The sequence below is a fragment of the Hydractinia symbiolongicarpus genome, chromosome 2, assembly GCF_029227915.1.
Source record: "Hydractinia symbiolongicarpus strain clone_291-10 chromosome 2, HSymV2.1, whole genome shotgun sequence".
NCBI classification, from domain to species: Eukaryota; Metazoa; Cnidaria; class Hydrozoa; order Anthoathecata; family Hydractiniidae; genus Hydractinia; species Hydractinia symbiolongicarpus.
In genome coordinates this window covers 29,426,907-29,454,758 of record NC_079876.1, presented here as the reverse complement: position 1 = coordinate 29,454,758, position 27,852 = coordinate 29,426,907, and the positions used below count along the sequence as shown (strand labels likewise).

Genomic DNA, 27,852 nt, shown 5'->3' with positions numbered 1-27,852 from the left:
GCAGTTCCTTTAATTTTGTTGAGTTATCAAAACGGCAAATTATTGAAAAGTCTGAAGGTCGTCAAATGGTAATGCTCTTGCGCGATTTAAAATACTAAGGTTCATTGCCAGTACTCTTTCCAAGTTCAAGTAATCTTATTAACCGGAAATTTTAACCATGGTGGCCGAGTGGTTAAGGCGTTGGACTTAAGTTCCAATGGACGATTGTCCGCGTGGGTTCGAACCCCACCTCTGGTATTAGCTAGGCTAACTTCTGTGATAAGAAGATTGAGGGATGCTTGGAGAGTTTTTAACCGTGGAAATGTGTTAACATGATACGTTGTGTTGAATTATCCCACAGGGCAAAATAGAATAGCCCCAATAATTCTACCAGCCGTTACTTCACGATACGCAATAATGCCTTCCATGTCTGAAACTTTCAAACTCAAATTCCCAAGTATTACCATCCCATTTTGCAGTTCCATTCATTTTGTTGAGTTATCAAGAGGTCAAATTATTGAAAATCCGAAGGTCGTCAAATGGTAGTGCTCTTGCGCGATTTAGAATACTAAGGTTCATTGCTAGTACGTTTTCCAACTTCAAGTTACCTTGGTAACCTGAAATTTCAACCAGTGTGGCCGCGTGGTTAAGGCGTTGGACTTAAGTTCCAATGGACGATTGTCCGCGTGGGTTCAAATCCCACCTCTGGTATTAGCTAGGTTTATCTGGGTGATAAGATGATTGAAGGATGCTTGGAGAATTTAAACGTGGAAATGTGTTTGCCATGACACGTTGTGGCGAAGTATCGAACCTGTAGAAATAGAACAGCTGCAATAGTTGTACCAGCCGTTATTTCACATTGCGCAATTATTCCTTCCATATCTCAAATTTTCAAACTCAAAATCCCAAATATTACCATACTTTTTTGCAGTTCCAGTCAATTTGGTAAATTATCAAAACGGCAAATTATTAAAGAAATAAGAAGGTCGACAGATGTCAATGCTCTTACACGATTTAGAATATTTAGGTTCATTGCCAGTACTTTTTCCAAGTTCAAGTAACCTTAATAACATGAAATTTCAGTCAAGGTGGGCGAGTGGTTAGGCGTTGGACTTAAGTTCCAATGAATAATTGTCCGCGTGGGTTCGAACCCCTCCTCTGGTATTAGCTGGGTTGAACTGTGTGATAAGATGATTGAAGGATGCTTGAAGAATTTAAACGTGGAAATGTGTTTGCCATGACACGTTGTGGCGAAGTATCCAACTTGGAGAGGTAGAATAGCTGCAATAGTTGTACCAGCCGTTATTTCACAATGCGCAATTATTTCTTCCATATCTCAAATTTTCAAACTCGAAATCCCAAATATTACCATCCCTTTTTGCAGCCCCATTCGTTTTGTTGAGCTATCAAAATAGAAAATTTATTGAAAAATCTGAAAGTCGTGAAATGGTAATGCTCTTAGGCGATTTAGAAAACTAAGGTTCATTGCCAGTACTTTTTCCAAGATCAAGTAACCTTATTAACCTGAAATATCAACCAGGGTGGCCGAGTGGTTAAGGCGTTGGACTTAAGTTCCAATGGACGATTGTCCGCGTGGGTTCGAACCCCACCTCTGATATTAGCTAGGCTAACTTCTGTGATAAGAAGATTGAGGGATGCTTGGAGAGTTTTTAACCGTGGAAATGTGTTAACATGATACGTTGTGTTGAATTATCCCACAGGGCAAAATAGAATAGCCCCAATAATTCTACCAGCCGTTACTTCACGATACGATCTGGGTGATAAGATGATTGAAGGATGCTTGGAGAATTTAAACGTGGAAATGTGTTTGCCATGACACGTTGTGGCGAAATATCGAACCTGGAGAAATAGAACAGCTGCAATAGTTGTACCAGCCGTTATTTCACAATGCGCAATTATTCCTTCCATATCTCAAATTTTCAAACTCAAAATCCCAAATATTACCATACTTTTTTGCAGTTCCAGTCAATTTGGTAAATTATCAAAACGGCAAATTATTAAAGATATAAGAAGGTCCACAGATGTCAATGCTCTTACACGATTTAGAATATTTAGGTTCATTGCCAGTACTTTTTCCAAGTTCAAGTAACCTTAATAACCTGAAATTTCAGTCAGGGTGGGCGAGTGGTTAGGCGTTGGACTTAAGTTCCAATGGATTCCAATTGTCCGCGTGGGTTCGAACCCCTCCTCTGGTATTAGCTGGGTTGAACTGTGTGATAAGATGATTGAAGGATGCTTGGAGAATTTAAACGTGGAAATGTGTTTGCCATGACACGTTGTGGCGAAGTATCCAACTTGGAGAGGTAGAATAGCTGCAATAGTTGTACCAGCCGTTATTTCACAATGCGCAATTATTTCTTCCATATCTCAAATTTTCAAACTCAAAATCCCAAATATTACCATCCCTTTTTGCAGCCCCATTCATTTTGTTGAGCTACCAAAATAGAAAATTTATTGAAAAATCTGAAGGTCGTGAAACGGTAATGCTCTTAGGCGATTTAGAATACTAAGGTTCATTGCCAGTACTTTTTCCAAGTTCAAGTAATCTTTTTAACCGGAAATTTCAACCAGGGTGGCCGAGTGGTTAAGGCGTTGGACTTAAGTTCCAATGGATGATTGTCCGCGTGGGTTCGAACCCCACCTCTGGTATTAGCTACGCTAACCTGTGTGATAAGAAGATTGAGGGATGCTTGGAGAGTTTTAACCGTGGAAATGTGTTAACATGATACGTTGTGTTGAATTATCCCACAGGGCAAAATAGAATAGCCCCAATAATTCTACCAGCCGTTACTTCACGATACCCAATAATGCCTTCCGTATCTGAAACTTTTAAACTCAAAATCCCAAGTATTAACATCCCATTTTGCAGTTCCATTCATTTTGTTGAGTTATCAAGAGGGCAAATTATTGATAATCTGAAAGTCGTCAAATGGTAGTGGTCTTACGCGATTTAGAATACTAAGGTTCATTGCCAGTACGTTTTCCAAGTTCAAGTAACCTTGGTAACCTGAAATTTCAACCAGGGTGGCCAAGTGGCTAAGGCGTTGGACTTAAGTTCCAATGGACGATTGTCCGCGTGGGTTCGAACCCCACCTCTGGTATTAGCTAGGTTTATCTGGGTGATAAGATGATTGAAGGATGCTTGGAGAATTTAAACGTGGAAATGTGTTTGCCATGACACGTTGTGGCGAAGTATCGAACCTGGAGAAATAGAACAGCTGCAATAGTTGTACCAGCCGTTATTTCACAATGCGCAATTATTCCTTCCATATCTTAAATTTTCAAACTCAAAATCCCAAATATTACCATACTATTTTGCAGTTCCAGTCAATTTGGTAAATTATCAAAACGGCAAATTATTAAAGAAATAAGAAGGTCGACAGATGTCAATGCTCTTACACGATTTAGAATATTTAGGTTCATTGCCAGTACTTTTTCCAAGTTCAAGTAACCTTAATAACCTGAAATTTCAGCCAGGGTGGGCGAGTGGTTAGGCGTTGGACTTAAGTTCCAATGGACGATTGTCCGCGTGGGTTCGAACCCCACCTCTGGTATTAGATAGGTTTATCTGGGTGATAAGATGATTGAAGGATGCTTGGAGAATTTAAACGTGGAAATGTGTTTGCCATGACACGTTGTGGTGAAGTATCGAACTTGGAGAGGTAGAATAGCTGCAATAGTTGTACCAGCCGTTATTTCACAATGCGCAATTATTTCTTCCATATCTCAAATTTTCAAACTCAAAATCCCAAATATTACCATCCCTTTTTGCAGCCCCATTCATTTTGTTGAGCTATCAAAATAGAAAATTTATTGAAAAATCTGAAGGTGGTGAAATGGTAATGCTCTTAGGCGATTTAGAATACTAAGGTTCATTGCCAGTACTTTTTCCAAGTTCAAGTAATCTTTTTAACCGGAAATTTCAACCAGGGTGGCCGAGTGGTTAAGGCGTTGGACTTAAGTTCCAATGGACGATTGTCCGCGTGTGTTCGAACCCCACCTCTGGTATTAGCTACGCTAACCTGTGTGATAAGAAGATTGAGGGATGCTTGGAGAGTTTTGACAGTGGAAATGTGTTAACATGATACGTTGTGTTGAATTATCCCACAGGGCAAAATAGAATAGCCCCAATAATTCTACCAGCCGTTACTTCACGATGCGCAATAATGCCTTCCATATCTGAAACTTTTAAACTCAAAATCCCAAGTATTACCATCCCATTTTGCAGTTCCATTCATTTTGTTGAGTTATCAAGAGGGCAAATTATTGATAATCTGAAGGTCGTCAAATGGTAGTGGTCTTGCGCGATTTAGAATACTAAGGTTCATTGCCAGTACGTTTTCCAAGTTCAAGTAACCTTGGTAACCTGAAAGTTCAACCAGGGTGGCCGAGTGGCTAAGGCGTTGGACTTAAGTTCCAATGGACGATTGTCCGCGTGGGTTCGAACCCCACCTCTGGTTTTAGCTAGGTTTATCTGGGTGATAAGATGATTAAAGGATGCTTGGAGAATTTAAACGTGGAAATGTGTTTGCCATGACACGTTGTGGCGAAGTATCAAACCTGGAGAAATAGAACAGCTGCAATAGTTGTACCAGCCGTTATTTCACAATGTGCAATTATTCCTTCCATATCTCAAATTTTCAAACTCAAAATCCCAAATATTACCATACTATTTTGCAGTTCCAGTCAATTTGGTAAATTATCAAAACGGTAAATTATTAAAGAAATAAGAAGGTCGACAGATGTCAATGCTCTTACACGATTTAGAATATTTAGGTTCATTGCCAGTACTTTTTCCAAGTTCAAGTAACCTTAATAACCTGAAATTTCAGCCAGGGTGGGCGAGTGGTTAGGCGTTGGACTTAAATTCCAATGGATATAAATATGTGAATAATCGACTTTAAATAAATTGAAAAGAAAAGAAAGAAAAGAATGGACGATTGTCCGCGTGGGTTCGAACCCCACCTCTGGTATTAGATAGGTTTATCTGGGTGATAAGGTGATTGAAGGATGCTTGGAGAATTTAAACGTGGAAATGTATTTGCCATGACACGTTGTGGCGAAGTATCAAACATGGAGAAATAGAACAGCTGCAATAGTTGTACCAGCCGTTATTTCACAATGCGCAATTATTCCTTCCATATCTCAAATTTTCAAACTCAAAATCCCAATTATTACCATCCCTTTTTGCAGCCCCATTCATTTTGTTGAGCTATCAAAATAGAAAATTTATTGAAAAATCTGAAGGTCGTGAAACGGTAATGCTCTTAGGCGATTTAGAATACTAAGGTTCATTGCCAGTACTTTTTCCAAGTTCAAGTAATCTTTTTAACCGGAAATTTCAACCAGGGTGGCCGAGTGGTTAAGGCGTTGGACTTAAGTTCCAATGGATGATTGTCCGCGTGGGTTCGAACCCCACCTCTGGTATTAGCTACGCTAACCTGTGTGATAAGAAGACTGAGGGATGCTTGGAGAGTTTTAACCGTGGAAATGTGTTAACATGATACGTTGTGTTGAATTATCCCACAGGGCAAAATAGAATAGCCCCAATAATTCTACCAGCCGTTACTTCACGATACGCAATAATGCCTTCCGTATCTGAAACTTTTAAACTCAAAATCCCAAGTATTAACATCCCATTTTGCAGTTCCATTCATTTTGTTGAGTTATCAAGAGGGCAAATTATTGATAATCTGAAGGTCGTCAAATGGTAGTGGTCTTACGCGATTTAGAATACTAAGGTTCATTGCCAGTACGTTTTCCAAGTTCAAGTAACCTTGGTAACCTGAAATTTCAACCAGGGTGGCCGAGTGGCTAAGGCGTTGGACTTAAGTTCCAATGGACGATTTTCCGCGTGGGTTCGAACCCCACCTCTGGTATTAGCTAGGTTTATCTGGGTGATAAGATGATTGAAGGATGCTTGGAGAATTTAAACGTGGAAATGTGTTTGCCATGACACGTTGTGGCGAAGTATCGAACCTGGAGAAATAGAACAGCTGCAATAGTTGTACCAGCCGTTATTTCACAATGCGCAATTATTCCTTCCATATCTTAAATTTTCAAACTCAAAATCCCAAATATTACCATACTATTTTGCAGTTCCAGTCAATTTGGTAAATTATCAAAACGGCAAATTATTAAAGAAATAAGAAGGTCGACAGATGTCAATGCTCTTACACGATTTAGAATATTTAGGTTCATTGCCAGTACTTTTTCCAAGTTCAAGTAACCTTAATAACCTGAAATTTCAGCCAGGGTGGGCGAGTGGTTAGGCGTTGGACTTAAGTTCCAATGGACGATTGTCCGCGTGGGTTCGAACCCCACCTCTGGTATTAGATAGGTTTATCTGGGTGATAAGATGATTGAAGGATGCTTGGAGAATTTAAACGTGGAAATGTGTTTGCCATGACACGTTGTGGTGAAGTATCGAACTTGGAGAGGTAGAATAGCTGCAATAGTTGTACCAGCCGTTATTTCACAATGCGCAATTATTTCTTCCATATCTCAAATTTTCAAACTCAAAATCCCAAATATTACCATCCCTTTTTGCAGCCCCATTCATTTTGTTGAGCTATCAAAATGAAAAATTATTGAAAAATCTGAAGGTCGTCAAATGGTAATGCTCTTAGGCGATTTAGAATACTAAGGTTCATTTCCTGTACCCTATCCAAATTCAAGTAATCTTAATAACCTGAATATTCAACAAGGGTGGCCGAGTGGTTATGGCGTTGGACTTAAGCTCCAATGATCGTTTCTCGGAGTGGGTTCGAACCCCATCTTTGTTATTAGCTAGGTTAACGTTTTTGATAAGATGATTGAAGGATGCTTGGAGAATTTAAACGTGGAAATGGTGGTGATAAGAAGATTGAGGGATGCTTGGAGAGTTTTAACCGTGGAATTGCGTTAACATGATACGTTGCGGTGAAATATCGCACATGGCGAAATGGAATAGCACCAATAATTCTACAAGCCGTTATTTCACGATGCGCAATTATGCCTTCTATATCTCAAACTTTCAAGATCAAAATCCCAGATATTACCATCCCATCTTGCAGTCCCATTAATTTTGTTGAGTTATCAAAACGGCAAATTATTGAAAAGTCTGAAGGTCGTCAAATTGTAATGCTCTTGCGCGATTTAAAATACTAAGGTGCATTGCCAGTACTTTTTCCAAGTTAAAGTATTCTTATTAACCGGAAATTTCAACCAGGGTGGCCGAGTGGTTAAGGCGTTGGACTTAAGTTCCAATGGACGATTGTCCGCGTGGGTTCGAACCTCACCTCTGGTATTAGCTGCGCTAACCTGTGTGATAAGAAGATTGAGGGATGCTTGGAGAGTTTTAACCGTGGAGATGGGTTAAAATGATACGTTGTGGTGAAGTATCGCACATGGCGAAATGAAATAGCACCAATAATTCTACAAGCCGTTATTTCACGATGCGCAATTATGCCTTCCATATCTCAAAATTTCATACTCAAAATCCCAAATATTGCTATCACTTTTTGGAGCTCCATTCATTTTGTTGAGCTATCAAAGTGGAAAATTATTAAAAAATCTGAAATTCGTCAAATGGTAATGCTCTTGGGCGATTTAGAATACTAAGGTTCATTTCCCGTACCCTTTTTAAATTCAAGTAACCTAATTAACCTGAATATTCAACAAGGGTGGCCGAGTGGTGAAGGCGTTGGACTTAAGCTGCAATGAACGTTTCTCCGAGTGGGTTCGAACCCCATCTCTGTTGTTAGCTAAGTTAACGTTTTTGATAAGATGATTGAAGGATGCTTGTAGAATTTAAACGTGGAAATGTGTTTGCCATGACACGTTGTTGCGAAGTATCAAACTTGTAGAGGTAGAACAGCTGCAATAGTTGTACCAGCCGTTATTTCGCAATGCGCAATTATTCCTTCCATATCTCAAATTTTCAAATTCAAAGTCCCAAATATTACCATACTTTTTTGCAGTTCCAATCAATTTGTTGAGTTATCAAATCGGCAAATTATTAAAGAAATAAGAAGATCGACAGATGTTAATGCTCTTGCGCGATTTAAAATACTAAGGTTCATTGCCAGTACTTTTTCCAAGTTCAAGTAACCTTATTTACCTGAATAATCAACCAGGATGGCCGAGTGGTTAAGGCGGTGGACTTAAGTTCCAATGGACGATTGGCCGAGTGGGTTCGAACCCCACCTCTGTTATTAGCTAGGTTAACTTTTTTGATCAGATGATTGAAGGATGCTTGGAGAAATTAAACGTGGAAATGAGTTTGCCATGACACGTTGTGGTGAAATATCGAGCATGGCGAAATAGAATAGCCCAATTATTCTACCAGCCGTTATTTCACGATACGCAATTACTCATTCCATGTCACCAAATTTCAAATTCAAAATCTCAAAGATTACATCCCTTTTTGCAGTTCCAGGCAATTTAATGAATTATCAAAGCTGCAAATTATTAAAGAAATAAGAAGGTCGACAGATGTCAATGCTCTTACACGATTTAGAATATTTAGGTTCATTGCCAGTACTTTTTCCAACTTCAAGTAACCTTAATAACCTGAAATTTCAGCCAGGGTGGCCGAGTGGTTAGGCGTTGGACTTAAGTTCCAATGGATAAATGTCCGCGTGGGTTCGAACCCCACCTCTGGTATTAGCCGGGGTATACTGTGTGATAAGATGATTGAAGGATGCTTGGAGAATTTAACCGTGGAAATGCGTTAACATGATACGTTGCGGTGAAATATCGCACATGGCGAAATGGAATAGCACCATTAATTCTACAAGCGAACGGCTTCTATTTAAGCAGATTTCTAGCTTTTTTCAACCAATATTTTCATCATTATTATGTGGTTTTAGAAGTAAATAAAGCACCCAAAATGCTCTATTTCGCCTAATTGGTAAATGGCATCATTGCTTAGATAAGTCTGGGGTGGTGGGAACTGTCTTAATGGACTTGTCCAAAGCATTTGATTCCATAGATCATGGCCTTTTAATCTCAAAATTGGCTGCTTATGGTTTTGATAGAAAAAGTCTTTACCTTATGATAAGTTATCTCTCTGGACGTTTTCAAAGAACCAAAATCTGCAGTTCTTTTAGTGAGTGGCTCTCAATTGTTTTCGGCGTTCCACAAGGTTCTATTCTCGGTCCACTTCTGTTTAATATATTTATAAATGACTTATTATTATTTATTGGAAAAACTGATATTTGCAACTTTGCTGATGATAATACAATCTACACTTGTGGATCTCAATTAAATGAAGTCATTGCTGACCTTCAGCATGACTTAAATAACGTATTAGCCTGGTTTGAAAACAACCAATTGGTTGCTAATCCAGCAAAGTTTCAGATGATGTTTTTAGGTTGTCCACACAGTGATACTTTATCGCTAAGAATAAACAATAACTTCCTAGTCGCATCGGAATCTGTAAAATTATTAGGCATTACTATTGATAGATGTCTCACTTTTAATGAGCACATCTCTAATCTATGTAAAAAAGGAAATAGCAATGTCAGATGTCTTTACAGAATAAGACGATTCATTAGTTTTGAACAATCAAAGTTATTGCTAAATTCTTATATTTTATCAATATTTACCTATTGTCCAATTATATGGATGTATTGCAGTGATGTGCAGTATAACACACAAACGTGCATTGAGAGCTGTAACAAAAGACTATCATTCCAGTTATCAGGACTTGTTGGTAAATTGTAACTGTGTGCAAATTCACGAACTGCATTTACGTATAATCTGCGTAGAGATTTGTAAAACATTAACAGACGAAAATCCGTCATTTATGCAGTCTTTTTACGCTATAAGACGTATCAGTTACAATTTGCGCAGCAAAAATAGTCTACTTTTACCATCCACAAGTTCAACACGCTTTGGTACTAGATCTTTTTTGTTTCGAAGTTGTTTGTTATGGAACTCTTTGCCTGACAGAGTGAAGAGTTCTCTCTCCATCAAGAGTTTTAAAAAGGAACTCATCTCACTTAATCTTTCAGATCTCTGCACATGTAGGCTACATAAGTCGGCTATTCTTGTCTCTTATTTTTAATGCTTGGCACATCTTTGTGTTTTTTGTTTATTTATTTTTTACTTTGTTGGTGTAAATTAGTATTTACCATTTACTATGTAAAACCATCTTTAAATAAATGAAATAATAAATAATAAAAGCCGTTATTTCACGATGCACAATTATGCCTTCCATATCTGAAACTTTCAAGCTCAAAATCCCAGATATTACCATCCCATCTTACAGTTCCATTAATTTTGTTGAGTTGTCAACACGGCAAATTATTGAAAAGTCTGAAGGTCGTCAAATGGTAATGCTCTTGCGCGATTTAGAATACTAAGGTTCATTTCCCGTACCCTTTCCAAATTCAAGTAACCTTATTAACCTGAATATTCAACTAGGGTGGCCGAGTGGTTAAGGCGTTGGACTTAAGTTCCAGTGGACCATTGTCCGTATGGGTTCGAACCCCACCTCTGGTATTAGCTAGGCTGACCTGTGTGATAAGAAGATTGAGGGATGCTTGGAGGGTTTTGCCGTGGAAATTCGTTAACATGACACGTTGTGTTGAATTATCCCACATGGCGAAATAGAATAGCCCCAATAGTTCTAACAGCCGTTACTTTACGATGCGCAATAATGCCTGCCATATCTTAAACATTCGAACAAAAAATCCCAAATATGACCATCATTTTTTGCTGCTCCATTCATTTTGTTGAGCTATCAAAATAGAAAATTATTAAAAAATCTGAAGTTCGTCAAATGGTAATGCTCTTGGTCGATTTAGAATACTAAGGTTCATTTCCCGCACCCTTTCCAAATTCAAGTAACCTTATTAACCTGAATGTTCAACCAGGGTGGCCGAGTGGTTAAGGCGTTGGACTTAAGTTCCAATGGACGATTGTCCGCGTGGGTTCGAACCCCACCTCTGGTATTAGCTAGGCTAACCTGTGTGATAAGAAGATTGAGGGATGCTTGGAGAGTTTTACCCGTGGAAATGTGTTAACATGATACGTTGTGTTGAATTATCCCGCAGGGCAAAATAGAATAGCCCCAATAATTCTACCAGCCGTTACTTCACGATACGCAATTATTCCTTTCGTATCTCAAAATTTCAAATTCGAAGTCCCAATTTGTTGAACTATGAAAGCGGCAAATTATTAAAGAGATAAGAAGGTCGACAGATGTCAATGCTCTTACACAATTTGGAATACTAAGATTCATTGCCAGTACTTTTTCCAAGTTTAAGTAACCTTATTAACCTGAATATTCAACCATGGTGGCCGACTGGATAAGGTGTTGGACTTAAGTTCCAATGGACGCTTGTCCGAGTGGGTTCGAACACTACCTCTGTTATAAGCAAGGTTAACGTTTTTGTTAAGATGATTGAAGGATGCTTGGAGAATTCAAACGTGGAAGTGTGTTTGCCATGACTCGTTGTGGCAAAGTATCGAACTTGGAGAGTAGAATAGCTGCAATAGTTGTACCAGCCGTTCTTTCACAATGCGCAATTATTCCTTCCATATCTCAAATTTTCAAACTCAAAATCCAAAGTATTACCATACTTTTTTTGCAGTTCCAGTCAATTTGTTGAATTATCAAAACGGCAAATTATTTAAGAAATAAGAAGATCGACAGATGTTATAGCTCTTACACGATTTAGAATATTAAGGCTCATTGCCAGTACTTTCTCCAAGTTCAAGTAACCTTGGTAACCTGAAATTTCAACCAGTGTGACCGAGTGGTTAAGGCGTTGGACTTAAGTTCCAATGGACTATTGTCCGTATGGGTTCGAACCCCACCTCTGGTATTAGCTAGGCTAACCTGTGTGATAAGAAGATTGAGGGATGCTTGGAGAGTTTTACCTGTGGAAATGTGTTAACATGATACGTTGTGTTGAATTATCCCACAGGGCAAAATAGAATAGCCCCAATAATTCTACCAGCCGTTACTTCACGATACGCAATTATTCCTTCCGTATCTCAAAATTTCATTTTCGAAGTCCCAATTTGTTGAATTATGAAAGCGGCAAATTATTAAAGAGATAAGAAGGTCGACAGATGTCAATGCTCTTACACGATTTGGAATACTAAGGTTCATTGCCAGTACTTTTTCCAAGTTTAAGTAACCTTATTAACCTGAATATTCAACCATGGTGGCCGAGTGGATAAGGTGTTGGACTTAAGTTCCAATGGACGCTTGTCCGAGTGGGTTCGAACACCACCTCTGTTATTAGCAAGGTTAACGTTTTTGATAAGATGATTGAAGGATGCGTGGAGAATTCAAACGTGGAAGTGTGTTTGCCATGACTCGTTGTGGCAAAGTATCGAACTTGGAGAGTAGAATAGCTGCAATAGTTGTACCAGCCGTTCTTTCACAATGCGCAATTATTCCTTCCATATCTCAAATTTTCAAACTTAAAATCCCAAGTATTACCATACTTTTTTTGCAGTTCCAGTCAATTTGTTGAATTATCTAAACGGCAAATTATTTAAGAAATAAGAAGATCGACAGATGTTATAGCTCTTACACGATTTAGAATATTAAGGCTCATTGCCAGTACTTTCTCCAAGTTCAAGTAACCTTGGTAACCTGAAATTTCAACCAGGGTGACCGAGTGGTTAAGGCGTTGGACTTAAGTTCCAATGGACTATTGTCCGTATGGGTTCGAACCCCACCTCTGGTATTAGCTAGGCTAACCTGTGTGATAAGAAGATTGAAGGATGCTAGGAGGGTTTTGCCGTGGAAGTGCGTCAACATGACACGTTGTGTTGAATTATCCCACATGGCGAAATAGAATAGCCGCAATAGTTCTACCAGCCGTTACTTCACGATGCGCAATAATGCCTTCCATATCTCAAAATTTCATACTCAAAATCCCACACATTACCATCCCTTTTTGCAGCTCCATTCATTTTGTTGAACTAGAAAATGGCAAGTTATTGAAAAATCTGAAAGTCGTCAAATGGTAGTGCTCTTGGGCGATTTAGAATACTAAGGTTCATTTCCCGTACCTTTTCCAATTTCAAGTAACCTTATTAACCTGAAATTTCAACCAGGGTGGACGAGTGGTTAAGGCGTTGGACTTAAGTTCCAATGGACGATTGTCCGAGTGGGTTCGAACCCCACCTCTGTTATTAGCTAGGTTAACCTGTGTGATAAGATAATTGAAAGATTCTTGGAGAATTTCAACGTGGAAACATGTTTGCCATGACACGTTGTGGCGACGTTCGGACTTGGAGAAATAGAATAGCTACAATAATTCTACCAGCCGTTATTTCACGCTGCGCAATTATGCCTTCCATATCTCAAAATTTCATACTCAAAATCCCAATTATTACCATCCTTTTTTGCAGCTCCATTCATTTTGTTGAGTTATCAAAATGGAAAATTATTGAAAAATCTGAAGGTCGTCAAATGGTAATGCTCTTACACAATTTAGAATATTAAGGTTCATTGCCAGTACGTTTTCCTAGTTCAAGTAACCTTGGTAACCTCAAATTTCAACCAGGTGGCCGAGTGGTTAAGGCGTTGGACTTAAGTTCCAATGGACGATTGTCCGCGTGGGTTCTAACCCCACCTCTGGTATTAGCTTTGTTAACCTGTGTAATAAGATGATTGAAGGATGCTTAGAGAATTTCAACGTGGAAATGTGTTTGCCAAGACACGTTGTGGCGGAGTATCGAACCTGGAGAAATAGAATAGCTGCAATAGTTGTACCAGCGGTTATTTCATAATGCGCAATTATTCCTTCCATATCTCAATCTTTCAAATTCAAAATCCCAAATATTACCATACGTTTTTGCAGTTCCAGTCATATTCTTGAATTATCAAAACGGCAAATTATTAAAGAAATAAGAAGATCGACAGATGTTAATACTCTTACACGATTTAGAATATTAAGGTTCATTGCCAGTACTTTTTCCAAGTTCAAGTAACCTTGGTAACCTAAATATTCAACCAGGCTGGCTGAGTGGCTAAGGCGTTGTACTTAAGTTCCAATTGACGATCGTCCGCGTGGGTTCGAACCCCACCTCTGCCATTAGCTGGGTTAACCTGTGTGATAAGATGATTGAAGGATGTTTGGAGAATTTAAAGGTGGAAATGTGTTTGCCATGACACGTTGTGGCGAAGTATCGAACTTGGAGAAATGGAATAGCTACAAAAATTCTACCAGCCGTTATTTCACAATGCGTAATTATTCCTTCCATATCTCAAAATTTCGTACTCAAAATCCCACACATTACCATCCCTTTTTGCAGCTCCATTCATTTTGTTGAACTACAAAATGGCAAGTTATTGAAAAATCTGAAAGTCGTCAAATGGTAGTGGTCTTGGGCGATTTAGAATACTAAGGTTCATTTCCCGTACCTTTTCCAATTTCAAGTAACCTTATTAACCTGAAATTTCAACCAGGGTGGACAAGTGGTTAAGGCGTTGGCCTTAAGTTCCAATGGACGATTGTCCGCGTGGGTTCGAACCCCACCTCTGGTATTAGCTTTCTTAACCTGTGTAATAAGATGATTGAAGGATGCTTGGAGAATTTCAACGTGGAGATGTGTTTGCCAAGACACGTTGTGACGAAGTATCGAACCTGGAGGAATAGAATAGCTGCAATAGTTGTACCAGCCGTTATTTCCCAATGCGTAATTATTCCTACCATATCTCAAAATTTCATACTCAAAATCCCACACATTACCATCCCTTTTTGCAGCTCCATTCATTTTGTTGAACTACAAAATGGCAAGTTATTGAAAAATCTGAAAGTCGTCAAATGGTAGTGCTCTTGGGCGATTTAGAATACTAAGGTTCATTTTCCGTACCATTTCCAATTTCAAGTAACCTTATTAACCTGAAATTTCTACCAAGGTGGCCGAGTGGCTAAGGCGTTAGACTTAAGTTCCAATGGACGATTGTCCGAGTGGGTTCGAACCCCACCTCTGGTATTAGCTAGGTTAATCTGGGTGATAGGATGATTGAAGGATGCTTGGAGAATTCAAACGTGGAAATGTGTTTGCCATGACACGTTGTGGCGAAGTATCGAACCTGGAGGAATAGAATAGCTGCAATAGTTGTACCAGCCGTTATTTCACAATGCGCAATTAATCCTTCCATATCTCAATCTTTCAAACTCAAAATCCCAAATATAACCATACCATTCTGTAGCTCCAGTCAATTTGTTGAATTACCAAAACGTCAAATTATTAAAGAAATAAGACAATCGACAGATGTTAATGCACTTACACGATTTAGAACATTAAGGTTCATTGCCAGTACTTTTTGCAAGTTCAAGTAACCTTGGTAACCTGAAATTTCGAGCAGGGTGGCCGAGTGGCTAAGGCGTTGGACTTAATTTCCAATGGACGATTGTCCGCGTGGGTTCTAACCCCACCTCTGGTATTAGCTTTGTTAACCTGTGTAATAAGATGATTGAAGGATGCTTAGAGAATTTCAACGTGGAAATGTGTTTGCCAAGACACGTTGTGGCGGAGTATCGAACCTGGAGAAATAGAATAGCTGCAATAGTTGTACCAGCGGTTATTTCATAATGCGCAATTATTCCTTCCATATCTCAATCTTTCAAATTCAAAATCCCAAATATTACCATACGTTTTTGCAGTTCCAGTCAATTTCTTGAATTATCAAAACGGCAAATTATTAAAGAAATAAGAAGATCGACAGATGTTAATACTCTTACACGATTTAGAATATTAAGGTTCATTGCCAGTACTTTTTCCAAGTTCAAGTAACCTTGGTAACCTAAATATTCAACCAGGCTGGCTGAGTGGCTAAGGCGTTGTACTTAAGTTCCAATTGACGATCGTCCGCGTGGGTTCGAACCCCACCTCTGCCATTAGCTGGGTTAACCTGTGTGATAAGATGATTGAAGGATGTTTGGAGAATTTAAAGGTGGAAATGTGTTTGCCATGACACGTTGTGGCGAAGTATCGAACTTGGAGAAATGGAATAGCTACAAAAATTCTACCAGCCGTTATTTCACAATGCGTAATTATTCCTTCCATATCTCAAAATTTCGTACTCAAAATCCCACACATTACCATCCCTTTTTGCAGCTCCATTCATTTTGTTGAACTACAAAATGGCAAGTTATTGAAAAATCTGAAAGTCGTCAAATGGTAGTGGTCTTGGGCGATTTAGAATACTAAGGTTCATTTCCCGTACCTTTTCCAATTTCAAGTAACCTTATTAACCTGAAATTTCAACCAGGGTGGACGAGTGGTTAAGGCGTTGGCCTTAAGTTCCAATGGACGATTGTCCGCGAGGGTTCGAACCCCACCTCTGGTATTAGCTTTCTTAACCTGTGTAATAAGATGATTGAAGGATGCTTGGAGAATTTCAACGTGGAGATGTGTTTGCCAAGACACGTTGTGACGAAGTATCGAACCTGGAGGAATAGAATAGCAGCAATAGTTGTACCAGCCGTTATTTCACAATGCGTAATTATTCCTACCATATTTCAAAATTTCATACTCAAAATCCCACACATTACCATCCCTTTTTGCAGCTCCAATCATTTTGTTGAACTACAAAATGGCAAGTTATTGAAAAATCTGAAAGTCGTCAAATGGTAGTGCTCTTGGGCGATTTAGAATACTAAGGTTCATTTTCCGTACCTTTTCCAATTTCAAGTAACCTTATTAACCTGAAATTTCGACCAGGGTGGCCGAGTGGCTAAGGCGTTAGACTTAAGTTCCAATGGACGATTGTCCGAGTGGGTTCGAACCCCACCTCTGGTATTAGCTAGGTTAATCTGGGTGATAGGATGATTGAAGGATGCTTGGAGAATTCAAACGTGGAAATGTGTTTGCCATGACACGTTGTGGCGAAGTATCGAACCTGGAGGAATAGAATAGCTGCAATAGTTGTACCAGCCGTTATTTCACAATGCGCAATTAATCCTTCCATATCTCAATCTTTCAAACTCAAAATCCCAAATATAACCATACCATTCTGTAGCTCCAGTCAATTTGTTGAATTACCAAAACGGCAAATTATTAAAGAAATAAGACAATCGACAGATGTTAATGCACTTACACGATTTAGAACATTAATGTTCATTGCCAGTACTTTTTGCAAGTTCAAGTAACCTTGGTAACCTGAAATTTCGAGCAGGGTGGCCGAGTGGCTAAGGCGTTGGACTTAAGTTCCAATGGACGATTGTCCGCGTGGGTTCGAACCCCACCTCTGGTATTAGCTTTGTTAACCTGTGTAATAAGATGATTGAAGGATGCTTGGAGAATTTCAACGTGGAAATGTGTTTGCCAAGACACGTTGTGGCGAAGTTCGGACTTGGAGAAATAGAATAGCTACAATAATTCTACCAGCCGTTATTTCACGCTGCGCACTTATGCCTTCCATATCTCAAAATTTCAAACTCAAAATCCCAAGTATTACCATACTTTTTTGCAGTTCCAGTCAAGTTTTTGAATTATCAAAATGGCAAATTGTTGAAAAATCTCAAGGTCGTCAAATGGTAGAGGTCTTGGGCGATTTAGAATACGAAAGTTCATTTCCCGTCTTTTTCCAAATTCAAGTAACCTTATTAACCTGAAATTTAAACCAGGGTTGCCGAGTTGTTAAGGCGTTGGACTTAAATTCCAATGGACGATTGTCCGCGTGGGTTCAAACGCCACCTCTGGTATTAGCTAGGTTAATCTGGGTAATAAGATGATTGAAGGATGCTTATAGAATTTGAACGTGGAAATGTGTTTGCCATGACACGTTGTGGCGAAGTATTGAACTTGGAGAAGTAGAATAGCTGCAATAGTTGTGCCAGCCGTTATTTCACAATCCGCAATTATTCATTTCATATCTCAAAATTTCAAATTCAAAATTCCAAATATACTTTTTTGCAGTTCCAATCAACTTGTTGAATTATCAAAACGGCAAATTATTGAAGAAATAAAAGAATCGACAGATGTTAATGGTCTTACACGATTTAAAATATTAAGGTTCATTGCCAGTACTTTTTCCAAGTTCAAGTAATCTTGGTAACCTGAAATTTCAACCAGGGTGACCGAGTGGTTAAGGCGTTGGACTTAATTTCCAATGGACGATTGTCTGCGTGGGTTCGAACCCCACCTCTGGTATTAGCTGGGTTAACCTGTGTGATAAGATCATTGAAGGATGCTTGGAGAGTTTTAACCGTGGAAATGCGTTAAAATGACACGTTGTGTTGAATTATCCCACATGGCGTAATAGAATAGCCCCAATAATTCTACCAGCCGTTACTTCACGATGTGCAATAACGCCTTCCATATCTCAAACTTTCAAACTCAAAATCCCACACATTACCATCCCTTTTTGCAGCTCCATTCATTTTGTTGAACTACAAAATGGCAAGTTATTGCAAAATCTGAAGGTCGTCAAATGGTAATGCTCTTACACAATTTAGAATATTAAGGTTCATTGCCACTACTTTTTCCAAGTTCAAGTAATCTTGGTAACCTGAAATTTCAGGCAGGGTGGCCGAGTGGATAAAGCGTTGGACTTAAGTTCCAATGGACGAATGTCCGAGTGGGATCGAACCCCACTTCTGGTATTAGCTAGGTTAATCTGGGTGATAAGATGATTGAAGGATGCTTGGAGAATTCAAACGTGGAAATGTGTTTGCCATGACACGTTGTGGCGAAGTGTCGAACCTGGAGAAATAGAATAGCTGCAATAATTCTACCAGCTGTTTTTTCACAATGCGTAATTATTCCTTCCATATCTCAAAATTTCATACTCAAAATCCCACACATTACCATCTCTTTTTGCAGCTCCATTCATTTTGTTGAACTACAAAATGGCAAGTTATTGAAAAATCTGAAAGTCATCAAATGGTGGTGCTGTTGGGCGATTTAGAATACTAAGGTTCATTTCCCGTACCTTTTCCAATTTCAAGTAACCTTATTAACCTGAAATTTCAACCAGGGTGGACGAGTGGTTAAGGCGTTGGACTTAAGTTCCAATGGACGAATGTCCGAGTGGCTTCCAACCTCACCTCTAGCATTAGCTAGGCTAACCTGTGTGATAAAAAGATTGAGGGTTACTTGGAGGGTTTTAGCCGTGGAAATGTGTTAACATGATACGTTGTGGTCAAGTATCGCACATGGCGAAATGGAATAGCACCAATAATTCTACCAGCCGTTATTTCACGCTGCGCAATTATGCCTTCCATATCTCAAAATTTCATACTCAAAATCCCAATTATTACCATCCCTTTTTGCAGCTCCATCCATTTTGTTGAGTTATCAAAATGGAAAATTATTGAAAAATCTAAAGGTCGTCAAATGGTAATGCTCTTACACAATTTAGAATATTAAGGTTCATTGCCAGTACATTTTCCAAGTTCAAGTAACATTGGTAACGTCAAATTTCAACCAGGGTGGCCGAGTGTTTAAGTCGTTGGACTTAAATTCCAATGGACGATTGTCCGCGTGGGTTCGAACCCCACCTCTGGTATTAGCTTTGTTAACCTGTCTAATAAGATGATTGAAGGATGCTTGGAGAATTTCAACGTGGAAATGTGTTTGCCAAGACACGTTGTGGCGAAGTATCGAACCTGGAGGAATAGAATAGCTGCAATAGTTGTACCAGCCGTTATTTTACAATGCGCAATTAATCCTTCCATATCTAAATCTTTCAAACTCAAAATCCCAAATATTACCATACCATTTTGCAGTTCCAGTCAATTTGTTGAATTATCAAAACGGCAAATTATTAAAGAAATAAGAAAATCGACAGATGTTAATGCACTTACACGATTTGGAACATTAAGGTTCATTGCCAGTACTTTTTCCAAGTTCAAGAAACCTTGGTAACCTGAAATTTCAACCAGGGTGGCCGAGTGGCTAAGGCGTTGGTCTTAAGTTCCAATGGACGAATGTCCGAGTGGGTTCGAACCCCACCTTTGTTATTCGCTAGGTTAACCTGTGTGATAAGATAATTGAAGGATGCTTAGAGAACTTCAACGTGGAAACGTGTTGGCCATAACACGTTGTGGCGAAGTTCGGACTTGGAGAAATAGAATAGCTACAATAATTCTACCAGCCGTTATTTCACGCTGCGCAATTATGCCTTCCATATCTCAAACTTTCAATCTCAAAGTCCCAGATATTACCATTCCATTTTGCAGTTTCATTCATTTTGTTGAGTTATCAAAACGGCAAATTATTAAAAAATCTCAAGGTCGTCAAATGGGTTCGAACGCCACCTCGGGTATTAGCTAGGTTAATCTGAGTGATAAGATGATTGAAAGATGCTTGTAGAGTTTTAACCGTGGAAGTGCGTTAACATGACACCTTATGTTGAATTATCCCACAGGGCAAAATAGAATAGCCCCAATAATTATACCAGCCGTTATTTCACGATGCGCAGTTATTCCTTCCACATCTCAAAATTTCCAATTCAAAGTCCTAAATACTGCCAGTTCTGCAGTTCTAGTCAATTTTTTGAATTATCAAAGCGACAAATTTATAAAGAAATAAGACGGTCGACAGATGTCAATGCTTTTACACGATTTAAAATATTAAGGATCATTGCCAGTACTTTTTCCAAGTTCAAGTAATCTAGGTAACCTGAATTTTCAACCGGGGTGACCGAGTGGTTAAGGCGTTGGACTTAAGTTCCAATGAACGATTGTCCGCGTGGGTTCGAACCCGACCTCTGGTATTAGCTGGGTTAACCTGTGTGATAAGATCATTGAAGGATGCTTGGAGAGTTTTAACCGTGGAAATGCGTTAAAATGACACGTTGTTTTGAATTATTCCACATGGCGAAATAGAATAGCCCCAATAATTCTACAAGCTGTTATTTCACGATGCGCAATTATGCTTTCCATACCTCAAAATTTCATACTCAAAATCCCAAATATTACCATCCCATTTTGCAGCTCCATTCATTTTCTTGAGCTATCAAAATGAAAATTATTGAAAAATCGGAAGGTCCTCAAATGGTAATGCTCTTGGGCGATTTAGAACACTAAGGTTCATTTCCCGTACCCTTTCCAAATTCAAGTAACCTTATTAACTTAAATATTCAACCAGGGTGGCCGAGTGGTTAAGGCGTTGGACTTAAATTCCAATGGACAATTGTCCGCATGGATTCGAACCCCACCTCTTCTTTCAACTTCAAGTAACCTTATTAACCTGAAATTTCAACCAGGGGGGCCGAGTGGTTAAGGCGTTGGACTTAAGTTCCAATTGACAATTGGCCGTGTGGGTTCGAACCCCACCTCTGGTATTAGCTAGGTTAATTTAGGTGATAAGATGATTGAAGGATGCTTGGAGAATTTTATACGTGGACATGTGTTACCATGACTTGTTGTGGTCAAGTATCGCACATGGCGAAATGGAATAGCACCAATAATTCTACCAGCCGTTATTTCACGCTGCGCAATTATGCCTTCCATATCTCAAAATTTCATACTCAAAATCCCAATTATTACCATCCCTTTTTGCAGCTCCATCCATTTTGTTGAGTTATCAAAATGGAAAATTATTGAAAAATCTAAAGGTCGTCAAATGGTAATGCTCTTACACAATTTAGAATATTAAGGTTCATTGCCAGTACATTTTCCAAGTTCAAGTAACATTGGTAACGTCAAATTTCAACCAGGGTGGCCGAGTGTTTAAGTCGTTGGACTTAAATTCCAATGGACGATTGTCCGCGTGGGTTCGAACATCACCTATGGTATTACCTAGGCTAACCAGTGTGATAAAAAGATTGAGGGATGCTTGGAGAGTTTTAACCGTGGAAATGTGTTAACATTATACGTTTTGGCGAAGTATCGAACTTGGAAAAATAGAATAGCTACAATAATTCTACCAGCCGTTATTTCACGATGCGCAGTTATTCCTTCCACATCTCAAAATTTCCAATTCAAAGTCCTAAATATTGCCATCCCTTTTTGCAGTTCTACTCAATTTTTTGAATTATCAAAGCGACAAATTTATAAAGAAATAAGACGGTCGACAGATGTCAATGCTTTTACACGATTTAAAATATTAAGGTTTATTGCCAGTACTTTTTCCAAGTTCAAGTAACCTAGGTAACCTGAAATTTCAACCGGGGTGACCGAGTGGTTAAGGCGTTGGACTTAAGTTCCAATGAACGATTGTCCGCGTGGGTTCGAACCCCACCTCTGGTATTAGCTGGGTTAATCTGTGTGATAAGATCATTGAAGGATGCTTGGAGAGTTTTAACCGTGGAAATGCGTTAAAATGATACGTTGTGTTGAATTATTCCACATGACGAAATAGAATAGCCCCAATAATTCTACCAGCCGTTACTTCACAATGCGCAATAATGCCTTCCATGTCTCAAACTTTCAAACTCAAAGTCCCAGATATTACCATCCCATTTTGCAGTTCCATTCATTTTGTTGAGTTATCAAAACGGCAAATTATTGAAAAATCTGAAGGTCGTCAAATGGTAATGCTCTTGCGCAATTTAGAAAACTAAGGTTCATTCCCAGTACTTTTTCCAAGTTCAAGTAACCTTATTAACCTGAAATTTCAACCAGGGTGGCCGAGTGGTTAAGAAGTTGGACATAAGTTCCAATGGACGATTGTCCGCGTGGGTTCGAACCCCACCTCTGGTATTAGCTAGGCTAACCTGTGTGATAAAAAGATTGAGGGTTGCTTGGAGAGTTTTAACCGTGGAAATGTGTTAACATGATACGTTGTGGTCCAGTATCGCACATGGCAAAACGGAATAGCACCAATAACTCTACAAGCTGTTATTTCACGATGCGCAATTATGCCTTCAATATCTCAAAATTTCATACTCAAAATCCTAAATATTACCATCCCATTTTGCAGATCCATTCATTTTGTTGAGCTATCAAAATGGAAAATTATTGAAAAATCGGAAGGTCCTCAAATGGTAATGCTCTTGGGCGATTTAGAATACTAAGGTTCATTTCCCGTACCCTTTCCAAATTCAAGTAACCTTATTAACTTAAATATTCAACCAGGGTGGCCGAGTGGTTAAGGCGTTGGACTCAAGTTCCAATGGAAGGTTGTCCGAGTGGGTTCAAACCCCACCTCTGGTATTAGATGGCTTAACCTGTGTGATAAGATCCTTGAAGGATGCTTGGAGAGTTTTAACCATGGAAATGCGTTAAAATGACACGTTCTGTTGAATTATCCCACATGGCGAAATAGAAAAGCCCCAATATATCTACCAGCCGTTACTTCACGATGCACAATAATGCCTTCGATATCTCAAACTTTCAAACTCAAAGTCCCAGATATTACCATCCCATTTTGCAGTTCCATTCATTTTGTTGAGTTATCAAAACGGCTAATTATTGCAAAATCTGAAGGTCCTCAAATGTTAGTGCTCTTGCGCGATTTAGAATACTAAAGTTCATTGCCAGTACGTTTTCCAAGTTCAAGTAACCTTATTAACTTAAATTTTCAACCAGGGTGGCCGAGTGGTTAAGGCGTTGGACTTAAGTTCCAATGGACGATTGTCCGAGTGGGTTCAAACCCCACCTCTGGTAATAGCTAGGTTAACCTGTGTGATAAGATGAATGAAGGATGCTTGCAGAATTTTAACCGTGGAAATGCGTTAACATGACACCTTGTGTTAAATTATCCCACATGGCGAAATAGAATAGCCCCAATAATTCTTGAAGCCGTTACTTCACGATACGCAATGATGCCTTTCATATCTGAAACTTTCAAACTCAAAATCCCAAATATTACCATCCCATTTTGCAGTTCCATTCATTTTATTGAGTTATCAAAAGGGCAAATTATTGAAAAATCTAAAGGTCGTCAAATGGTAGTGCTTTTGGGCCATTTAGAATACTAAGGTTCCAGTCCCGTACCCTTTCCAATTTCAAGTAACTTTATTAACTTAATTGTTCAACTAGGGTGGCCGAGTGGTTAAAGCGTTGGACTTAAGTTCCATTGGACGATTCTCCGAGTGGGTTCGAACCCCACCTCTGGAATTAGCTAGGTTAACGGTTTGGATAAGATGATTGAAGTATGCTTGGAGAATTTAAACGTGGAAATGTGTTTGCCATGACACGTTGTGGCGAAGTATCGAACTTTGAGAAGTAGAATACCTGCAATAGTTGTATCGGCCGTTATTTCACAATGCGCAATTATTCCTTCCATATCTCAAAATTTCAATCTCAAAATCCCATATATTACCATACTTTTTTGCAGTTCCAGTCAATTTGTTGAATTATCAAAACGGCAAATTGTTAAAGTAATAAGAACATGGACAGATGTTAAAGCTCTTACACGATTTAGAATATTAAGGTTCATTGACAGTACTTTTTCCAACTTCAAGTAACCTTGGTAACCTGAATTTTCAACCAGGGTGGCGGAGTGGTTAAGTCGTTGGACTTATGTTCCAATGGACGATTGTCCGCGTGGGTTCGAACCCCATCTCCGGTTTTAACTGGATTAACCTGTGTGATAACATGATTGAAGCATGCTTGGAGAGTTTTAACCGCGGAAATGCATTAACATGACACGTTGTGTTAAACTATCCCACATGGCGAAATAGAATAGCCCCAATAGTTCTACCAGCCGTTACTTCATAATGCGCAATAATGCCTTCCATATCTGAAACTGTCAAACTCAAAATCCCAAATATTACCATCCCATTTTGCAGTTCCATTCATTTTGTTGAGGTATCAAAACGGCAAATTATTGAAAAATCTGACGGTCGCAAATGGTAATGCTCTTGCGCGATTTAGAATACTAAGGTTCATTGCCAGTACTTTTTCCAAGTTCAATTAACCTTATTAACCTGAAATTTCAACAAGGGTGGCCGAGTGGTTAAGGCGTTGGACTTAAGTTCCAATGGACGATTGTCCGCTTGAGTTCGAACCCCACCTCTGGCATTAGTTAGGTTAACCTGTGTGATAAGATGTTTGAAGGATTCTTGGAGAGTTTAAGCAGTGGAAATGTATTACCATGGCATGTTTTCGTAAAGTATCGCACATGGCGAGATAGAGTAGCCCCAATAATTCTACAAGCCGTTATTTCACGATGCTCAGTTATACCTTCCATATCTCAAAATTTCAAACACAAAATCCCAAGTATTACCATCCCTTTTTGCAGCTCCATTCATTGTGTTGAGTTTTTAAAATGGCAACTTATTAAAAAATCTGAAGGTCGTCAAATGGTAATTCTCTATGGCGATTTAGAATACTAATGTTCATTTCCCGTACTTTTTCCAAATTCAAGTAACCTTATTAACCTGAAACTCCAACCAGGGTGGCTGAGTGGTTAAGGCGATGGACTTAAGTTCCAATGACAATTGCCCGCGTGGGTTCGAACCCCAACTCTGGTATTTGCTAGATAAACCTGTGTGATAAGATGATTGAAGGATGCTTGGGGAATTTCAACGTGGAAATGTGTTTGCCATGACATGTTCGGGCGAAGTAACGCACATGTTGAAATAGAATGGCCGCAATAATTCTACTGGCCGTTATTTCACGATGTGCATTTATGCCTTCCATATCTCAAAATATCAAACTCAATGTCCCAAATATTACCATCCTATTTTGCAATTCCATTCATTTTGTTGAGTTATCGAAACGGCAAATTATTGAACAATCTCAAGGTCGTCAAATGGTAATGCTCCTGCGCGAAATAGAATACTAAGGTTCATTGCCAGTACGTTTTCCAAGTTCAAGTAACCTTGGTAGCCTGAAATTTCAACCAGGGTGGCCGGGTGGTTAAGTCGTTGGACTTAAGTTCCAATGGACGATTGTCCGCGTGGGTTCGAACCCCACCTCTGGTATTAGCTGGGTTAACCTGTGTGTTAAGATGAATAAATGATGCTTGCAGAGTTTTAACCGTGGAAATGTGTTGCCATGACACGTTGTGGTGAAATATCGAACATGGAGAATTAAAATAGCTGCAGTAATTCAACAAGCCGTTATTTCACGATGAGCAATTTTTCCTTCCATGTCACCAAATTTCAAGTTTAAAATCTCAAGGATTACCATCCCTTTTCGCAGATCCAGTCAATTTGTTGAATTATCGAAGCGGAAAATTATTAAAGAAAAAAGAAAGTCAACAGATGTGAATGCTCTTGCACGGTTGAGAATGCTAAGGTTCATTGCCAGTACTTTTTTCAAGTTCAATTAACCTTATTAACCTGAAATTTCAACAAGGGTGGCCGAGTGGTTAAGGCGTTGGTCTTAAGTTCCAATGGACGATTGTCCGCGTGAGTTCGAACCCCACCTCTGGCATTAGTTAGGTTAACCTGTGTGATAAGATGTTTGAAGGATTCTTGGAGAGTTTAAGCAGTGGAAATGTATTACCATGGCATGTTTTGGTAAAGTATCGCACATGGCGAGATAGAGTAGCCCCAATAATTCTACAAGCCGTTATTTCACGATGCTCAATTACACCTTCTATGTCTCAAAATTTCAAACACAAAATCCCAAGTATTACCATCCCTTTTTGCAGCTTCATTCATTGTGTTGAGTTTTTAAAATGGCAACTTATTAAAAAATCTGAAGGTCGTCAAATGGTAATTCTCTAGGGCGATTTAGAATACTAACGTTCATTTCCCGTACTTTTTCCAAATTCAAGTAACCTTATTAACCTGAAACTCCAACCAGGGTGGCTGAGTGGTTAAGGCGATGGACTTAAGTTCCAATAACAATTGCCCGCGTGGGTTCGAACCCCACCTCTGGTATTAGCTAGGTTAACCTTTGTGATAAGATGATTGAAGGATGCTTGGAGAATTTAAACGTGGAAATGTGTTTGCCATGACACGTTGTGGCGAAGTATCGAACTTGGAGAAGTAGAATTGCTGCAAGAATTCTACCAGACGTTATTTCACAATGCGCAATTATTCCTTCCATATCTTAAAATTTCAAACTTAAAATCCCAAATATTACCATACCATTTTACAGTTCCAGTCAATTTGTTGAATTGTCAAAACGGCAAATTATTGAGAAGATCGACAGATGCTAATGCTGTTGCACGATTTAGAATATTAAGGTTCATTGCCAGTACTTTTTCCAAGTACATGTAAGCTTGGTAACCCGAAAATTCAACCAGGGTGGCCGAGTGGTTAAGGTGTTGGACTTAACTTCCACTGGACAATTGTCGGCGTGGGTTCGAACCCCACCTCTGGTATTAGCTAGGTTAACCTGTGTGATAAGATGATTGTAGGATGCTCGGAGTGTTTTTCCGTGGAAATGCGTTAACATGACACGTTGTGTTGAATTATCTCACATGGCGAAATAGAATAGCTGCAATAATTCTACTAGCCGTCATTTCACGATGCGCATTTATGCCTTCCATATCTCAAAATGTCAAACTCAAAATCCCAAATAATACCATCCCTTTTTGCAGTTCCAGTCAATTTGTTGAATTATCAAAGCGGCAAATTGTAAAAGAATTAAGGATGTCCACAGTTGTTATTGCTCTTGCACGCTTTATAGTACTAAGGTTCATTGGCAGTACTTTTTCCAAGTCCAAGTAACCTTATTAACCTGCAATTCTAACCGGGGCGGCCGAGTGGTTAAGGCGTTGGACTTAAGTTCCAATGGACGAGTGTCCGCGGGGGTTCGAACCCCACCTCTGTTATAAGCAAAGTTAACCTTTGTGATAAAATGATTGAAGGATGCCTGGAGAGTTTTAGCAGTGGAAATGTATTACCATGACATGTTGTGCTAATGTATCGCACATGGCGAAATAAAATAGCCCCAATAATTCTACCAGACGTTACTTCACGATACGCAATAATACCTTCCATATCTGAAACTTTCAAACTCAAAATCCCAAATATTACCATCCCATTTTGCAGTTTCATTCATTTTGTTGAGTTATCAAAAGGGCAAATTATTGAAA

General features: G+C 39.1%; 17 non-coding genes across 17 annotated transcripts; all 17 read left to right on the top strand.

Annotated features, from left to right (window-relative positions):
* The first annotated feature begins 154 nt into the window (after positions 1-154).
* Trnal-uaa (transfer RNA leucine (anticodon UAA)) lies at positions 155-237 on the top strand. Its single transcript has one exon. It is a non-coding gene; the product is annotated as a tRNA-Leu (tRNA).
* A 370-nt stretch (positions 238-607) lies between these two features.
* Positions 608-690, top strand: Trnal-uaa (transfer RNA leucine (anticodon UAA)). The gene has a single exon. It is a non-coding gene; the product is annotated as a tRNA-Leu (tRNA).
* An 824-nt stretch (positions 691-1,514) lies between these two features.
* Positions 1,515-1,597, top strand: Trnal-uaa (transfer RNA leucine (anticodon UAA)). The gene has a single exon. It is a non-coding gene; the product is annotated as a tRNA-Leu (tRNA).
* A 969-nt stretch (positions 1,598-2,566) lies between these two features.
* On the top strand, positions 2,567-2,649 carry Trnal-uaa (transfer RNA leucine (anticodon UAA)). The gene has a single exon. It is a non-coding gene; the product is annotated as a tRNA-Leu (tRNA).
* Positions 2,650-3,018: 369 nt separating this feature from the next.
* Trnal-uaa (transfer RNA leucine (anticodon UAA)) lies at positions 3,019-3,101 on the top strand. Its single transcript has one exon. It is a non-coding gene; the product is annotated as a tRNA-Leu (tRNA).
* A 371-nt stretch (positions 3,102-3,472) lies between these two features.
* Trnal-uaa (transfer RNA leucine (anticodon UAA)) lies at positions 3,473-3,554 on the top strand. The gene has a single exon. It is a non-coding gene; the product is annotated as a tRNA-Leu (tRNA).
* A 371-nt stretch (positions 3,555-3,925) lies between these two features.
* Positions 3,926-4,008, top strand: Trnal-uaa (transfer RNA leucine (anticodon UAA)). The gene has a single exon. It is a non-coding gene; the product is annotated as a tRNA-Leu (tRNA).
* Positions 4,009-4,377: 369 nt separating this feature from the next.
* Trnal-uaa (transfer RNA leucine (anticodon UAA)) lies at positions 4,378-4,460 on the top strand. Its single transcript has one exon. It is a non-coding gene; the product is annotated as a tRNA-Leu (tRNA).
* An 884-nt stretch (positions 4,461-5,344) lies between these two features.
* Trnal-uaa (transfer RNA leucine (anticodon UAA)) lies at positions 5,345-5,427 on the top strand. Its single transcript has one exon. It is a non-coding gene; the product is annotated as a tRNA-Leu (tRNA).
* A 369-nt stretch (positions 5,428-5,796) lies between these two features.
* On the top strand, positions 5,797-5,879 carry Trnal-uaa (transfer RNA leucine (anticodon UAA)). Its single transcript has one exon. It is a non-coding gene; the product is annotated as a tRNA-Leu (tRNA).
* Positions 5,880-6,250: 371 nt separating this feature from the next.
* On the top strand, positions 6,251-6,332 carry Trnal-uaa (transfer RNA leucine (anticodon UAA)). The gene has a single exon. It is a non-coding gene; the product is annotated as a tRNA-Leu (tRNA).
* An 873-nt stretch (positions 6,333-7,205) lies between these two features.
* Positions 7,206-7,288, top strand: Trnal-uaa (transfer RNA leucine (anticodon UAA)). The gene has a single exon. It is a non-coding gene; the product is annotated as a tRNA-Leu (tRNA).
* A 1,276-nt stretch (positions 7,289-8,564) lies between these two features.
* Trnal-uaa (transfer RNA leucine (anticodon UAA)) lies at positions 8,565-8,646 on the top strand. The gene has a single exon. It is a non-coding gene; the product is annotated as a tRNA-Leu (tRNA).
* A 2,211-nt stretch (positions 8,647-10,857) lies between these two features.
* Trnal-uaa (transfer RNA leucine (anticodon UAA)) lies at positions 10,858-10,940 on the top strand. The gene has a single exon. It is a non-coding gene; the product is annotated as a tRNA-Leu (tRNA).
* A 6,195-nt stretch (positions 10,941-17,135) lies between these two features.
* On the top strand, positions 17,136-17,218 carry Trnal-uaa (transfer RNA leucine (anticodon UAA)). Its single transcript has one exon. It is a non-coding gene; the product is annotated as a tRNA-Leu (tRNA).
* A 5,765-nt stretch (positions 17,219-22,983) lies between these two features.
* Positions 22,984-23,066, top strand: Trnal-caa (transfer RNA leucine (anticodon CAA)). Its single transcript has one exon. It is a non-coding gene; the product is annotated as a tRNA-Leu (tRNA).
* A 370-nt stretch (positions 23,067-23,436) lies between these two features.
* On the top strand, positions 23,437-23,519 carry Trnal-uaa (transfer RNA leucine (anticodon UAA)). The gene has a single exon. It is a non-coding gene; the product is annotated as a tRNA-Leu (tRNA).
* The last annotated feature ends 4,333 nt before the right edge of the window (positions 23,520-27,852 follow it).